This window comes from Saimiri boliviensis, chromosome 8, assembly GCF_048565385.1.
Source record: "Saimiri boliviensis isolate mSaiBol1 chromosome 8, mSaiBol1.pri, whole genome shotgun sequence".
Lineage (NCBI taxonomy): Eukaryota > Metazoa > Chordata > Mammalia > Primates > Cebidae > Saimiri > Saimiri boliviensis.
Window position 1 is genome coordinate 120,934,413 of NC_133456.1, and position 14,985 is coordinate 120,949,397.

The following is a 14,985-nucleotide window of genomic DNA, read 5'->3' on the forward strand; positions in this document are numbered from 1 at the left end:
TCACACTTGAAAACTTACCTTAGTTTCTTATTTATAGTTGAAGAAAAATGTCCCCCATTATATATGAAAAACAGTTGCACCTCACAATTTCCTGTCTTTAATAGGTATCAAGTAATACACTCTTTAATTATACTCAAAGCTAACCAAACTCGATTGTAAAAGTCTGGAAGATAAATTTATTCTGATTAGCCAGATGCTATTGCTAAGAGAGGATTCTATTACCTTTCTGGCAACCTAGTACACAATGTAAAGCTTCAGGGAAAGAATTTTGACACTTATGATATTACCAGAATGATCAGAGCCATATTTTTACTGGATATCTTGGAACCTTTAAAGATGTATCATATCAAGGTAATAAACAAACTTTGAAGACTGCAAGCTATAAAAAGAGTTAGATTTAATTTGATAAACTATGAAAGTATAATTTAAAACAAAAAACAATCATACTAAGAGCTAAATTCACTGTTTAAATAATTATCAAGAATTAAGTCACCTCAATATATACTATCATAGAATACTTAACTTACCCCACCACAAAACTCATCTAATTCACTGCTGAACTTACCCTATCACAAAACTCATCTAACCTCACTGCAATTACTTGTTTAAATGTCTGGTTCCCTATTATAATAAACATAGAGATTTATTAAGAACTTACCATGGGCCTGTACTACCCACCTTATAGCTGACAGTAATAGGAGTAACATAGTCTTTAATGAGTTTAATATTTTAATTCCTCAATTCTCACAAGAACATAAATAGGGAGATAGCATGACCATCTCATTTTACAGATAAACAGGAGTTAAACAAGTTGCTATGTTCTTGCAGACAGTAAGAGGCAGAGCCGAGATTTCAAGCTCAAGCCATCTGGCTCAGTGCTACAGTTCCTAATCACCCACTTTTCCTCTCAGACTAACATCACATCTGTGTTCTTCACTGCCATCCTCGGCTGTCTAGTGAGTACGGCCTGTCTGTAGGGCATAGAAAGGAAGGCTGGATTAAGTACCTAACAAATTGCCGTGATTGTTTTCATTGACTAGAGGATCACTGGTGGTTCCTCTCCATCCCTTATGTTTTCTTTCTGATGGCTTCTAATTTTCCCAGGTTAATTTCTATGAATACTCTAAATATAACCTAAAATCACGTGCCCCAAATAAAGATGGTATTTCTCCATTTCATTTGCTTCTTCTGAGTGTCTTTTACAAATAGTCAGTTTCTCTTCCATCATCTTCTCTAGATCCTGACCCAATTGATGAATACTCCACCCCTAGCCTGCCCACTCCTGGACTTTGTACCACATCAAACATTTTAAAAATGTTCTCCCAGAATTTCAAAAGGCTGGTTATCCTGTGTCAATATGTATTTTACTTCACTGCATCATTTTAAAAATTAAGTTGGTAGGAAAGTAAAAATTTACTCTAAATAATTTTGAGCCGTTCACTGTTCCCAAAAATACTGACAGAAATTCTGCTTTTTATTAGTATTTATGATAACCAAAAGGAAAAAATAATTTCTAAATTCTAATGAACAGGCAACACATATAGACTTCACCCCAAGTCTATCCAGCAGAACTGCCTGTGATGGTAAAAATGTTTTATAGCTGTTTGTTCAATATGGTTAGCCACTGGCCACATGTGGCTTTTGAGCACTCGAATGTGGGTTGACTTGAGGAACTGAATTTTTAATTTTATTTAATTTTATTTACTTTACATTTAAATACTCGCATGGTGCTTATGCGGAACATGACATAACTTTATGTAGTCTATAATTTCCCTTTATATCCCAGAAAAATTTACTCCGATACAGTGTGGCAAATTTCCAAAAGGGGGAACATTTTGAGATCTGATAGACAAATATATAACCAAAGATGTGGTTTCATCATCAGTGAGCAAACTAGCATCTAAGTATCAAGTACAGCCAAACCTGCAAAACCTTGTTTATTCTAACTAACATTTATTTCCCTATGCAGATTCAATCACATAATATAAGTATACTTCAGGCCAGGTTCAGTGGCTCACACCTGTAATCCCAGCACTTTAGGAGGCTGGTGGGGGGGGATCACTTGAGGTCAGGAGTACAAGACCAGCCTGGCCAACACGGTGAAACCTCATCTCTACTAAATATACAAAAATTAGCCAGGGGTGATGGTGCATGCTTGTATTCGCAGCTACTTGAGAGACTGAGGCAGAAGAATGGCTTGTACCTGGGAGGCAGAGGTTGCAGTGAGCCAAAATTGCACCACTGAACACCAGCCTGAGCTACAGAGCGAGACTCTGTCTCAAAAAAAAAAAAAAGAGAGAAAAGTGTACTTCGTTTTTCTCTCCTGAGCAACTAGAAGAGGAGGAAGCAGAGAAGGTGATGAGGGAGGAAAGGAGTTAGGAGTAAAGAAATCTGGAGAAAAGGGGAAATCTGGTTAAATTAATTTTATACAACAGTTATTCAAAAGCAAAATCCTAAAAGTCAGGACATGCTACAATATTTTAAATGCACTATTAAGAAAAAAGAACATTTCAAAATCTATATGCATTATTCTCTATGTGTATGTCCATAAGGGTTTTTTTTTCCATAATTACATTTGTAATCAGAAAAAGTCAGTAAAAATAAAAATCATTTCAATATGTAAGTAGTTCTCATAAGGAAGCCATAGTTACCTTCATTTACATAGTTCTTAAAAATAATTGTTTAATTTTAGTGAGAAAATCTGTTTTACTTGCACATACAGTAGAACTTTCAAAAATAAAGTTTCAATAATTAAACTATGAATAAAGTAGCCCCCAATATAGTCATATGTTTTATACCTCTCAACATGTGCAGACTTCACCATGGTTATCTGAATTATATTACATTAAGTAAAACGCTTAATCCTTTTATTGGCTTCTATTAAGAGTATAAAAAAGTACTGAAAATTACTGCTCAGTAGTTTGACTCTTCAGCATGTTCATTCATATTACCAGATGTAGAATTAGCACATGCATGCATACACCTATCTACCTCCGTATTTAAAATACTGGGGATGTGGAGAAGATTCTGGGTACTGAAAAAGAAAATCCATGGGACACAATCCTTTCAGAAATATGTATTTATGACCAGGCGCAGTGGCTCACGTCTGTAATCCCAGCACTTTGGGAGGCCAAGGCGGTCAGATCACCTGAGATTGGGAGTTCCAGACCAGCTTGACCAACACAGAGAAATCCCATCTCTACTAAAAATATGAAATTAGCCATGCGTGGTGGCGTGCGCCTGTAATCTTAGCAACTCGGGAGGCTAAGGCAGAAGAATTGCTTGAACCCTGGAGGTGGAGGTTGCAGCTAGCCAAGATCGTGCCATTGCACTCCAGCCTGGGCAACAAGAGCAAAACTCTGTCTCAAAAAAATAAATAAATAAATAAAAAGAGGGGGAAAAAAAAGAAATATGTATTTACTTCTGATGTGTGACCTTGCAATATCACCAGCCACTTCGCTAACTTCACAGTGTAGGAGTCCTGGACTTGGTGGATAAAACTCTCAACTCCTAAGCCATGAACCCACCAATCCATGGGTTGTTACAAATTCTTAAAGCAGACGCCCTTTTGTTCCTACCTAATTCCAGGAAGAGCCAGACCAGCTTCTTTGTCATCTCCCTAGACAGGCAGTTGAAAGTTTTCTCATCTTCCCATTCACTAACAAAGTAGCCCTAGAAAAGTAGCTATTTTGGGTGTGTATATCATAAAGCCTAAAATCTTGGAGGCTGTACCTTTGCTCAAGCTACACAGTCAGAAGTTAAAAACTAAATAAATAAAGCCTTCCCATAGGAATCGCTGGGAGCAACTGGTACTTTGCCTTCAACTCAGGCCAGAGTGTTCGCAACATCTCTTCATAGATGGATAATTCTTATAAGGAACATGTCAACATGTCCATAAAGTCTATAAAATACAAAGCATCAAAAACAGGTTTTAGGCTTAAATTAAATTAATAAAAAGCAAAAAACCATCAACATTTTCATTTTGGTTGAAAATGTGGCGATTCTATTTGAAATCACTTCTCAGAAAATTTTCAACAGATCAGATTCCCTTAGTTCCCAGAACAGTATTCTAGAAAAAGTAGCCAGGGCATTAAACAGTTCTTTGGAAAGTTTGAGTTTGTTGGAAAAAAAAAAAAAAAAAAAAAAAGAACTTGAGTTCTCTCATCCAGAGATATATAATATGTTCCATTTGGAAACAACCCCGCAGTTGTACACACATTTATTTTTCACTCCCCGCATGTTACAATTATAAGATTTGCCATTTTTCAAAAATCTATATTTCAGTAATTGTTGAAGAACTGGAAACTATGAAATTTTTGATCAGGTGGATGTTATTACAGATGATGTTATGGAACTCACACAGGTTTCAACCTACAAGTAGCAATCAATTACCTTCTATACTTGCTTGCAGTTTACATTTTAACAAACATTAAAACTGTAACTACAGCTTGAAAACTAGTTTTGTAAAAAAAGATGGAATAAACCATCTTAAAACGTGGCAAGTCTGGGATCTATGGCTAGGAGAGTTCATGGGTATCTCTCAGCTGATTCATGAACGCCTGGAAACTATATACGATGCAGATGGGTGATTTATGTTAAAGAACTTACGACTTTACTCAGTAAATAAATAAATAGCTATTAAAGGCCAGGTGCAGTGGCTCACACTGATAAGCCCAGCACTTTGGGAGGCCAAGGAAGGCAGATTGCTTGAGTGCAGGAGTTCAAGACCAGCCTAGGTAACATGGTGAAACCCCATCTCTACAAAAAATACAGAAATTGGCCAGGTGTGGTAGTGTACACCAGCAGTCCCAGCTATTTGGGAGCCTGAAGTGGGTGGATTGCTTGAGCCCAGGAGGCAGATATTGCAGTTCAGATTGTGCCACTGCACTCCAGCCTGAGTGACAGAGCCAGACACTATCTCAAAAATAAATAAATAAATAAATATGAAGCAACCATTAAAGAATAGGAGACTCTTTGGCCAATGTGTGCTTTACTCCCTTTTCCATGGACAGATTTGGGGGAGGAAGGGAGGTAGCAGGTAAGACTACGAACAGAAAACCTGTTAGGAGGATATTGTTCTAGTGATAAGAAATCCCACCCCCCTCAAAGAAATAATTGGTCACTGCTCAGTACAGATTATTTTGGGGTTCCTCAGCTTCCCTTTCTCTGCAAACACAATGGACTTAAGCAGTTCCATCTCCTCTCAGCAGCCACCAACTGCCTCTGTCCCCAAACCTGTTGTACAATCAGTTGTACTCTTTCAGCTATTGTCTTACTTGCTGTCCCCAAGATAAGCAGATAGGCCCATTATAGTTTAGAGATTTTACTTCTATTTCTATAAAGAAAAGGAAAAGAATCCCCCCCCATGATGAATTTATAGTATTTTTACAGTTTTAAAAAATGAATTATCAACATAATTTACTGAGAGTCTTGAAGTCAAATACGTGAGTTTAAATCCCAGTTCTGCCCCTTACTTACCCTTAAGCAACTTACTTACCTTTCAAAACCTTAGTTTTCTCATATTTAAAATAAGACAATAATCATGCCTATTAACCAGGGTTACTGTGAGAATTAAAGTCACCATTAAAAGAGTTGCATGCAAGTCCTGGAAAATAGAAAACACCTAACAAATAGTATTTATTTCCAATTCCCCTGCTTGCTTCCACTGGTGCTTCTAATAAGAGGAGATAATTGTCTCCCTTTGACTACACCATGTTGCATATACATATGACACAATCAAGACCTAAAGATAAACATCAAAGTTGATCATTTGGAAAATACTCCTTCACTGAATTACACAGATTTTCCAAACATTTACACATTTCATGGTACAACAACAACAAAATATCACACATTAATATCACCAACAATCTCATCAAAAAAAGCTTTTAAGTACTAGAAAGCTGGCAATCTCAAAGTGGCAGATACAGCTTTTTCAAAATTCTAATACTTGCTCGAAGGCTTGAATTTTATTCATTGGCAACAATACAGTTTGCTGTTAACTTTTTAATGACAGATAAACTGATCATTTGAAAAAAAAGATGTCTTCCAAACATAATTTGCATAGACACAGTTTCTAATAGTTTCCTATGAAAAACAGCAGCTAGTTTAGTTCACAATCTCACAATCCTACAACTATTTGTCCTCTGATAACCAGAAGTTTGGTTTGCAGCCAAGTGCTTTCTCAGTACTCTTCTCTTTCTTTTAGATTAAAAAGACTTAACAGTAAAGAGATATGTACCATGGTTAAGATTTAATGCAGCTGACTGTTTTTAATTGTGAGTATGGGATGGTGAAGAACATGATGACTCACTAACTAGTACCACTTGGTGCCATAGCCTTGGTTTGTGTGACAACACGAGCAGTTTTACCTGTCAGTGTTTTTACCATCAGTGCAGATGCCAACCCAGTGAAAAAAGCAAACAGCATCATAATATTATCATGAAAATAGTTTAGACCTTGAAGAGCCTTCCCACAAAATAGTCTCAGGGACCTCCAGGGGTCCAAAAGCCACACCTTGGGAAGCATGACTACCTACAATCTCTAAATACATGAATATAACAAATAAAAGGAAATCTAATATTTCTTTGTGGCTGCAGAACTCATGGTGAATTGTATGACTCTAGTATAGGAATATTAATACTTTTTTTCTCACACACACATTCTTTTGAATCTGGCAGTTTACCTGAAACCACTGCTCCAGGCTTGTGATGTGTGTGACTCTCAAGGCCAGGTGGTACTTTTCTATAAAGCCATGATTTGGAGGTCTGAAAAGTAGCTTTAAGGAAAAGACTAGTATATTTTTAAAGAGTTCACTTAAACAGAAACACAGAATGGGTTTTAGCATTTCATGAAACCGAAGTTTGCTCAATCCCTTAATGTTTCATTATTCACATTTTTTCCAAAGTTCTGCCTTTCATGCTTTTCATGCTGGCTGATTGCTGCCACCGTTAGCACATTTAAACCTCAGCAATTTATAACATGGTCCCAGACCAAGAGCCTCTGGCATTGGCCCAGTGCTGCTATTATCATCTTCTTTTATTTATGGCACTATTTCAAAATCGTTCTGTCTTTCACACATTTATGTACATTTTTCAACTATTTTTACTTTCATACACATTTATGTTCTAAAATGCTATTCTACTTGTCTGCTTTATATAATAACATAAAATGTAATTTGCCTATACTGCTACCATCACAGTTAGGATATTTTAATGCACTCAAATATATATGGTATCATGTCCAAAAAATATCATTCTCCGCCCCCTCGACCCACAACATGTTTTATTTAATACACAGCTTCCATTCCCTTCTTATTCCTATTAATGAGGGAAGGGAATGGCAGAGTTACCTAAAATGTTTATCTTCCTATGAAAAACATTTTTCATTATGAATTCATTTTTTAATAGAAAATGAAAGCTGCTATTTTACAAGAAACTTTGCAGACATGAATAATCAAATATACCCCTTGGTCAGTAAGAAATAAAAACTTGGAATCATTCTGCACATAAGAATACAGTCCCTAAGTGGACAGAGGAAATTTAGACCAAAGCTGAACATTTCATTCCTATTCCTGAACGTTTCCTACCACCTCAAAGCTAAACATCCTTGGATTCTAAAGTCCAAGTGAAAATATTTGCAATTTATTTTTAATGAAAAATAAAACCTTTATTTTCTAAGAAAATTATTTCCCCAACTTTTTACTCAATAGAAAATTATAATTTAAATAGATTCTAAGTCCTTAGAATCATATGAGTATATGTTAAAACTTATTTACAGAAAGGAAATTGTAAAAATTGTTATGACTTTCTTCTAACTTTTAAACAATCTCTTGGTTCATTCCAACAGATAGGTAAAATCTGATTACTTTCAAATGACAGATGGTTAATACATTCTTATTGATATACTTTAGACACCCAGAAAATCCAAGTCACAATTCAGAAAGCAATTGAATTCAACCTTCAGGGTTGAATCTGTCAAATCCTACTACCCTGAAATCCGGCTGTAGTTTCCTCTCAGATCAGTTATAATAAAGCACTGCTTAACAATAAAACATAAATAAAGCTTTGGACCTCAAGGATGCAAAAACAACTCTCGGATGAAGCAAAGGAAACACTGTTTTCCACCAAATTTTACATGTGGAAATATCAACAATTCCACTACAGGAGAGAAGAGCTTCCTTGAAAGCAGAGAACAAGGCTTTGGCAGATGGAGAATTGAGCCCACAAATTGATCATGCTCCCTACTCAGAATCCCACTGAAATAACCAAATATTATAGAGTACAAATTTTTCTTTTTAATGCTTGGTATTAGCAAAGAAAAATGCCACCCAAGGATCAGGAGACTCTGAAACATTTATAAAAAATACAAAGATAAAAATACTGTGAAAAGTCTATCTGAATCATCGTATTCTACTACACTCACCAGGAAAGGGGAACCTGCTTAGGAAAGAAAGCGGACAAGTATGACCACCAAAGGACCAAAGAACTCCAAGTTCAGAGAAGTAGATGTTCAGAAAAAGAGTGGGGAGCAGGCTATTAATCAACCGTTCAACAGTCATCTGCTAGGTTTGCAGCAGGTGGCTCTAACAGGCTCCCAAAGATTCTCCTTCTCAGAATTTACTTCTTGGTGCCATCTCTCCTCCTTTTTGGGGGTTGGACCTACTGACTTGATTCTAATGAACTGAAATATTCAGGCAAAAGTGATGGGATGTCCCTCCTAAGATTAGGTTATAAAACACTGTGACTTCAATCTTACAGGTGCGTGCCTATGACCCCTCCGTATTCATTCTCTCTCTCCCTCTCTCTCTCTCTCTCTCTCTCTCTCTCTCTCTCATCTCTGCTTCCATTTTCTAATCTCCTTCCTATGACCCTCCTACTTCCCTGTTACATGGAGCTTGTGATTATATTGATTGGACCCACCTGAATAGTACAGGATAATGTTCTTTTCTCAAGGTCCTTAACATAATCACATCTGCAAAGTCCCTTTTGCCATATACGTTGATGCAGTGACAGGGTCCAGGGAGAAGAACATCTTGAGGGTGGTGTGGGGATGGAGGAAGGCATGAATCCACATAGCACAACCCACCTCCGATCCTCCCTGTGATCTGGCCCCTCTTTCATGTCTGAACATGTCCCTCCCTCTCCCTCCATTCATAACACTCTGGCCACCTTGGGCTTTGCAGTTTCTTGAATCTAGATCCAGAGCCTTTCCCAACTTAGGGACTTTGTGCTTGCTGTTCCTACTGTTTAGAACACTCTGCCTCTAGACCTTTAAGACTGAGTCCTTGACATTAGGTCTCAATTAAAATGTTACCTCTTCAGAGAGGTCTCTACAATCCTGTCTTACTGTTTCCACAAAACCCTTGCTATTGCTTTCATAGCACAGTACCAAAGAAGTTGTCTTGCTCATTTTTTATTTCTTTAACATAAGTTCTCTCAGAAAAGAGGGCTGCCCTGGTTTATCACGTTCACACCTACACACCCAGGGCCTAAGATAGTGCAAAAGACTTAGTACATACTCAAATATTTTCAAATAAATAAATCAGGGGGGAAAAAAGTACTTGGAATTTGACTGCCTGTAGTGAGAGAAAGAAGTGTCTTTCAGCCACCAGCTGAAATATAGTACTCACTCTGCTATATTTACAGCAGTGGCCCACCCCTGTAATCCCAGCACTTTGGGATGCCGAGGTAGGTGGATCACCTGACGTCAAGAGTTTCAGGCCAGCCTGGCCAACATGGTGAGACCCCATCTCTATTAAAAATACAAAAATTAGCTGAGCGTGGTGGCAGGCACCTGTAGTCCCAGCTACTTGGGAGGCTGAGGAAGGAGAATTGCTTGAACCCAGGAAGTGGAGGTCACAGTGAGCCAAGACCACACAACTGCACTCCAGTCTGGGCAACAAAACTCCATCTCAAAAAAAAAAAAAAAAAGAATGAGTACTGTATTTCTATAAAAACTGGAGGAACGACATTGCCATTTACCAAAACACAGAATTCTGAAGATTAGAGGAGATATATTGAGCATAAAGCCTTGTGAGACAGCCATGTGGAGAAGTGGAACAGCCAGTTGATGACACAGGCCTGGCTTTAAAAAGAAAGATCATGACTGAAGGCAAAGATTTAGAGAGTCAGGGAATATAAATGGTAACTGAAATGAACTGAAGAGAAGAAAATCACCCAAGGAGAACTGACCACCCACAGTTTGAGAAGGGAAGTAGGGCAGAGGAGAGGCCCAGGAGATCTGAGAGGAGACCCCGCAGATGCTGGCATCTCAGAGTTCTGGGAAAGCACATTTTTTTTTTTTGAGAGGGAGTCTCTCACCCTGGTGCCAGGCTAGAGTGTGCAGTGGTGCCATCTTGGCTCACTGCAACCTCCAACTCCTTGGTTCAAGTGATTCTCCTGCCTCAGCCTCCCAAGTAGCTGAAATTACAGGCATCCACCAGCACGCCCAGCTAATTTTTGTATTTTTAGTAGAGATGGGGTTTCACCATGTTGGCCAGAATGATCTCAATCTCCTGACCTCATGATTCACCCACCTCGGCCTTCCAAAGTGTGGAGATTACAGGCATGAGCCACTACACCTGGCCGGGAAAAGCACTTTTTAAAGTTTCATTTATCATGAGGTAAAATGTAGACGTTCCAGAACTGAACTGTACCTCTTCACACTGTGTAGCTAACGATCCACTCCTAGGCTTTCCTTGATGAGAACTACTTGGTAGCTAAGTGGAGTGCTGCAACAGCAGACTCCAAACCTAAGTAGGTAGAGAAGGCAGGTAGTCACCTGACGGTTAGAAGGTTACATTAAAAAAATGTGGGCAAGCACTCACTTATGAATCATGTGTACACAAGGACACGGTGTGGAATAATAGAACAAGAGGGTAAATTTCTTCAAACATTATGAGATTTTTATTTTTATTTTTTAGCTCATCAGCTATTGTTAATGTATTTTATGTGGGGCCCAATACAATTCTTCTTGCAGTGTGGCCCAGGGAAGCCAAAATATTGGACATCCCTGTAAGAGACATTGGAGACTCAGAAGTGGGGGAGGGCTGAGCGATGAAGAATAAGAAATTACTAAAATGTGTATTACTGCTTGGGTGATAGTTACACTAAAAGCCCAGATTTCACCACTATCAATATATCCATGCAATAAAACTGCATTTGCATCCCCTAAATCTATGCCAAAACAAAAACATGGGGGAATATGAGTTAATGAATGGCTCAACACAATAATGGCATTTTAAATGCCCTTGGCCAGTCTGGTGATTCTCTTATCCTCACTAATACCCATGGCTCCAAATGAACACAGAGATCCCACCATTTCCCGCTGCATCAACAATATCAGGGCATGTGGTGACTGAGTAATGGTCCCTAAAGATTTCTGCATCCAAATCGCCCAAGCCTGTGATTATGTTACCTCACATGGTAAAGAGACTTTGCAGATGTCCCTTTAAAATAAAGTTATTGATTGGGCACGTGGTTCACTCTTATATTCCCAGAGCTTTGGGAAGCCAGGGCAAGAGGATCAGTTGAGGCCAGGAGTTTGATACCAGCCTGGGCAACAGAGTAAGAATTCTATCTTTATAAATTATTTATTTATTTATTTATTTATTTATTTAGGAGACAGTCTCACTCTTATTGGCCAGGCTGGAGTGCAATGGAGCTATCTCAGCTCATCACAACATCCACCTCCTGGGTTCAAGCGATTCTCTTACCTCAACCTTTTGAGTAGCTGGGATTATAAGCATGCATCACCATGCACAGCTAATTTTGAAGTATTAGTAGAGACGAGGTTTCTCCATGTTGGTCAGGCTGGTCTCAATATTAAAAAAATTTTTTAAGTTAGCCAGGCATGGTGGTGGCCACATATAATCCCAGCTACTCAGGAGTCTCAGGTGGGAGGATTGCTTAAGCCCAGGAATTCAAGGCTGCAGTGTGCCATGATTGCACCACTGCACTCTAGCCTAGGCTGTAGAGAGACCTTGCCTCAAAAAAAAAAAAAAAAAAAAAAATTAAAAAAAAATGAAAAGAGCCTCATTTTTGCTGTATGGACCAGATGACTTTAGCCTCAAATATTTTCAAAGGCAGCCATGGTAAGTTCATCACATCAAACATGAAAAAACACGGGCATGACATCTTCTAAAAGTTATTTTTATAAGCACTGACTCCTGTCAGGCCAACTAGAATAAAAGCAAAATTTAGAATTTAGCTCATGCCTGTAATCCCAGAACTTTGGGAGGCTGAGGCAGGCAGATTACCTGAGGTCAGGAGTTGGAGACCAGCCTGGTCAGTATGGTGAAACCCCGCCTATACTAAAAATGCAAAACTTAACTGGGCGTGGTGGTGTGCAACTGTAGTCAACCTCTCCATCCTTCAAGAAGTAACCATTACCCAGATTGCTTTTTATCTTTTAATTTTTTAAAAAATCTGGTTTTCTAATGCCTGTGTGAATGTTTCAACAATATATTGTTCTGTTCTGCTTGTTTTTGATCTTTATAAAAATGGTATCAAGCTGTAAGAAATTTTCCAAGACTTGCTTTTTACCACCTTCAACATTATGGTTTTGGAGACCAACCATTTTGTTCCATGTCATATAGATCATTTCTTTTTCACTACTGCATAATACTTTGTTCTGCAGAAAAAACACAAATTATTTACCTATTTTGCTATCAATAGCTATCCCAATTGTTACAGCTTTTCTGCTATTAAGAACTCCGCTAATGGGGCCAAACGCGGTGGCTCATGCCTGTAATCCCAGCACTTTGGGAGGCTGAGGAGGGCAGATTACTTGAGCTCTGGAGTTCGAGACCAGCCTGAGCATCATGGCAAAATCCCGTCTCTGCTAAAAATACAAAAATTAGCCAGGCGTGGTGGCGTGCACCTGTAATCCCAGATACTCAGGAGGCTGATGCACAAGAATTGCTTGAATCCAGGAGGCAAAGTTTGCAGTAAGCTGAGATTGCACCACTGCACTCCAGCCTGGACAACAGAGCAATACTCTGTATCAAAAAAAAAAAAAAAAAAAGCAAAAGAACTCTGCTACTGAAACAGAAAGCCAAACTGTATGTTCTTGCTTGTAAGTGAGAACTAATCAGTGGGTTGGGTACACAGGGACATAAAGATGGGGACAATAGATACTGAGGCCTCCATAAGGGGAAAGGAAAGCAAGGGAACAGCAGTTGAAAAAGCCTATTGGATACTATGTTCACTATTTGAGTGATGTGCTCAACAGAAGCCCAAACCTCAATATCACACAGCATACCCATGTAACAAACCTGCACATGTACCTCCTGAATCTAAAATTTAAAAAATAAGTACTCTGCTGCTAAAAATACTCTTGTAAAAGTTCCCTGGTACGTATATGTAAACAGCTTCCTAAAATATATTCTTAAGAGAAGAATTGCTCGGTCACAAGATCTAATTATTTTTACATTAATGTGAAACTGTTTTCTAAAATTGTGTTACCTATTTGCACTCCACCAGAAAAATGTAAAAGTTGTTCCACATACTCACCAATACTTGAGATTTACAGATCTCCTATATTTTGCCAACCTAGAGGGCCTACATGAATAGCTAGCTCACTGTGGCACTAATTTGCATCTCATGCTCACTGGTTAGAGTATATTTTCTAGGCTGGGGATGGTGGCTTATGCCTGGAATCCCCGCATTTTGGGAGGCTGAGGTAAGAGGATCATTTGAGGTCAAAAGTTCGAGACCAGCCTGGGCAACATGGTGAAACCCCATTTCTACTAAAAATACAAAATTTAGCCAGATGCGGTGGTATATGCCTGTAGTCCCAGCTACTCAGGTGGCTGAGGCATGAGAATCACTTCAACTCACAAGGCAGAGGCTGCAGTGAGCCTAGATCATGCCACTGCACTCCAGCTGGACAACAGAGCAAGACCCTATCTATAAAAAAGGATGATATTTTCTAGATCTAATGGCCCTACATGTTTCTGATGTTTTTTACGCATTTTCTCTTAAACTGTTTTTCTTCACTCTTTTGTAGATGTGCTTTATATTTTCAGGAAGCTAAATCTTTGTCGACTATATGTATTATAATTATCTTCTCTCAAATTAGGGCTTCTTTTTTGTCAACTATACGTATTATAATTATCTTCTCTCAAATTAGGGCTTCTTTTTTCACTTACTTATGGAACCTTGATGAACTGAAGTTCTTAGCTTTAATGTGGTAAAATTTTCACACCATTTTTTATAGTGAGTAGATATTCTTTCATCTCACCTTCTAAGAGTTTTCTAGTTTTGCTTTTAAAATTTATACTTATAAGCCATCTAAAATTGATTTTGTTTATGATGTGAGCTAGGGATCCAAATACTTTTTTATATGTATCAACGATTTCTTTTAGCTTCCTACTTTTTCTACAGTACTGTCCCAGTTCCATAGACTTGTAAGTCTGTAACAAGGAGTTCTTTTGTTCCATGTGTCTACTCCCATGTCAATACCATGCTATCTTCACTGTTGAGACTTTATGATAAATCTTGATATCTAGTGAGAAGAGCATCCCCTACACCATCAGGTGTTTGTTGACTTGTGGTAGCACTTTGCTGGTATATATAATCCAAAGCTCCAAAACACATTAGAGGCCAGGCATGGTGGTTCGAGCCTGTAATCCTTGCTACTTGGTAGGCTGAGGTAAGGGTATTCCTTGAGCCCAGGAGTTCGAGAACAGCCTGAATAACATAGTGAGATCCTGTCTCTAATAAAAAAATTTTTTAGTTAGCCAGGTGAGGTCCCCAGCTAATTAAAACAAAGACTGATATGGGAGGATATCTTGAGCCCAGGAGTGAAGCTGATGTGGGAGGATCTCTTGAGCACAGCAGTTTGAGGCTGCACTGAGCTATGTTTGCACCATTGTATTCCAGCCTGGGCAACAGAGCAAGACCCCATCTCTTTAAAAAAATTAATACGCATTAGAGAAGTGGTATCTTTACAATACTGAGTATTCCTATTCGTAAACAAGTA

At 38.4% G+C, this 14,985-nt stretch overlaps 1 protein-coding gene across 6 annotated transcripts in view; it reads right to left on the minus strand.

Moving 5' to 3' along the window:
• MPP7 (MAGUK p55 scaffold protein 7) overlaps nucleotides 1-14,985 on the minus strand; it is a 232,469-nt gene that overhangs the window by 93,059 nt on the left and 124,425 nt on the right. The gene's annotated exons all lie outside the window — the stretch shown is intronic.